Source organism: Dipodomys merriami, unplaced genomic scaffold (assembly GCF_024711535.1).
Source record: "Dipodomys merriami isolate MVZ:Mamm:240054 unplaced genomic scaffold, mDipMer1.0.p SCAF_1, whole genome shotgun sequence".
Classification (NCBI taxonomy): Eukaryota; Metazoa; Chordata; class Mammalia; order Rodentia; family Heteromyidae; genus Dipodomys; species Dipodomys merriami.
This window is the reverse complement of record NW_027202270.1, coordinates 72,551,135-72,554,091: the sequence shown is the minus strand read 5'-3', so window position 1 is coordinate 72,554,091 and position 2,957 is coordinate 72,551,135. Positions and strand designations below refer to the sequence as shown.

At 36.5% G+C, this 2,957-nt stretch overlaps 1 pseudogene; it reads left to right on the top strand.

Annotated features, from left to right (window-relative positions):
• The first annotated feature begins 664 nt into the window (after positions 1-664).
• Positions 665-1,622, top strand: LOC138838382 (poly(A) polymerase alpha pseudogene; annotated as a pseudogene).
• The last annotated feature ends 1,335 nt before the right edge of the window (positions 1,623-2,957 follow it).

The following is a 2,957-nucleotide window of genomic DNA, read 5'->3' as shown; positions in this document are numbered from 1 at the left end:
TAGATTTTAAGACCTTACATATTCCAACAAGACCTAATGGCATCTAAATAAACTTATTAAAATTGATTAATTGCTGAGAACAATGTTTCTTTTTTTTCCCAAAAATAGTTGATGAGACTCAGTCCATCATTTCTGTTGTAATTGCTGATAAAATATAAGTTGGGTTTGCTGATGCCAAAAGGTGGTAAAAAGAATGTAATATTCAACTTATGGGTCCCTCTTGTACTTTGTTCCTTTTCTTGATGTCCCAGCGTAATACCTTTTTGTATCATCTTATATCTGTAAGTCATTTTAAATAAAGACTGCAAATAAGTTAGTTATACATTGCATAAGTCAACCAGCACCTAGTTCCAACTTACAACGAACACTCTCAGATGTTTTTTTTAATGTAGAAGTCTATACATTTTATTATCTTAAAATAGCTTAGATTTTCACACTGGGAAAAAATATACTGAAGTAGGCAAATTCTGATGTGTGCTACAAATGCTTTCTCTACCACCAAATGTATGTTAATATCTGAAGAAGTAAAGCCAGATATTTTTAATCATGCAAATAGCCTTGTATTATTAAAAATACAAACCCGAGGAGGGCGGCAGCGGTTGCAGGTCAGCAGTGGGCAGAGGGGGGGCAGGGCGGTGACTGGCCGGTACCCACACCAGAGACAATGCCATTTCCAGTTACAACTCAAGGATCACTGTGAGCACAGACATTACAGAAACACTACGGCATTACTTCTCCTATCAGCTTAGCAGCCTCCAAGGAAACTGACTGTATACTTACACAAAAACTGATTGAGACATTAAAGCCCTTTGGGGTGTTAGAATGGGAAGAGGACCTGCAGCACAGGATTAAAAATTAAATAACCTAGTAAAAGCGTGGATATGAGAAATCAGTGAAAGTAAGACCCTTCCGCAATCTGTAATTGAAAATGTTGGAGGAAAAATCTTTACATTCGGGTCTTACAGATTAGGGGTACACACAAAAGGTGCCGATATTGATGCGTTGTGTGTTGTACCAAGACATGTCGACTTTTTCACTTCATTCTATAAGTTGAAGTCACAGGAAGAAATAAAAGATTTGAGAGCTGTTGAAGAGGCATTTGTACCAGTTATCAAACTCTGTTTTGATGCTATAGAGATTGATATTTTGTTTGCAAGATTAGCACTGCAGACTATTCCAGATTTGGACCTAAGAGATGACAGTTTGCTTAAAAATTTGGATATAAGATGCATAAGAAATCTTAATGGTTGCAGGGTAAACGATGAAATTTTACATCTAGTACCAAATATTGACAACTTCAGGTTAACTCTGAGAGCAATCAAACTGTGGGCCAAACGACATAACATCTATTCTAATATATTAGGTTACTGGCGTTTCCTGGGCTATGTTACTAGCAAGAACTTGCCAGCTGTATCAAAATGCATCAACTCTTGTATATAAATTTTTCTTGGTATTTTCTAAATGGGAATGGCTAAATCCAGTGCCTGAAAATGCAATCTTAATTTGCCTGTATGGGACCCAAGGGTTAGTATATTATTTTTTCCCCTACAAATTCACACTGTGCAATAACAAGTAAAAATCATCTGCATAAACTCCAGGGAGACTGCTTAGCCTTTTACAAATGAGTGGACATGTTCGTATCACACTTCTTCTAGATAACCTCATCTATACTTGTTCTCTGGTATGCGAAGCATAATGATGTGCCATGTAAATCACATTTACTTGTAAAGAGTGAATACAAATTTTACTAACATTTTAATTCTGTATAGAAATAACTTGTAAGTCAACATTGTGGGCATTTGTGCTTTTGGAAAAAAAAAGGATACTAAAAAATAAATACAGACCCGAGTACTTATTCATAATGGAAAAATATAATAAAATATAATTGTAAAACTCTGACTTCTTGAATATATCACAAATTTCACAAAATAAATATTATAACTATTTGTGTCTGAAATGTTTATTTTTTTTGTTCTATTTTCTTACCAAAAGGTAAGTCTTTGGTTGCTTTCATATAGGACTAATGCTTTTAAAATGTTGTTTTTAATTTCCTAAAGAAAATATGAAGATAATTTGTTCTTTTTTCTTTCATGTTTGACTGATTCTTATTCTTCCTCCTCCTCTTTCTCCTCCTCCTCCTCCTCTTCTTCTTCTTCCTCCTTCTCTTCCTCCTCCTCTTCCTCTTCCCCCTTCTTCCTCTTCCCCCTTCTTCCTCTTCCCCCTTCTTCCTCTTCCTCCTCCTCCTCCTCCTCCTCCTTCTCCTCCTCCTCCTCCTCCTCCTCCTCCTCCTCCTCCTCCTCCTCCTCCTCCTCCTCCTCCTCCTCCTCCTCCTCCTCCTCTTCTTCTTCTTCTTCTTCTTCTTCTTCTTCTTCTTCTTCTTCTTCTTCTTCTTCTTCTTCTTCTGCTTCTGCTTCTGCTTCTTCTGCTTCTTCTGCTTCTCCTTCTGCTTCTGCTTCTTCTGCTTCTTCTGCTTCTTCTTCTTCTCCTTCTGCTTCTGCTTCTTCTGCTTCTGCTTCTGCTTCATACTAATAGTATTTTTTAATATTTTACACAGATATTCTTTATGTTATTACCTCCTTAGAACTTAAGCAATCTTAAGTATCAGTATCAGATATTTAGAATAAAATTGCCATAGAAATATTGTCACTTACTTGCTTTCTCAGTCCTGTTCAAATGAATTGTGTCCACTTTGGACACTCAAGCAGAGATGGCGTTGAGGACATTGATTCAAGATAGGAGTCTTCAATATAATCACAGAGATGACTCTGGAAGAAAGCAACAGAAGGACAAATGTAATAAAGAAATCCAAAAAGATAACCAAGGTAGCAAAGTGATTTCCTGAGTGAGAAATCCCATAGACTAAGATTAGTGAATTTATTAGAGAAGCTAGACCACAACATTTTTATTGTGCCTGCACTGGTTTATAGGCTTAGTAACTACAGTAACAAAGGCTGTGC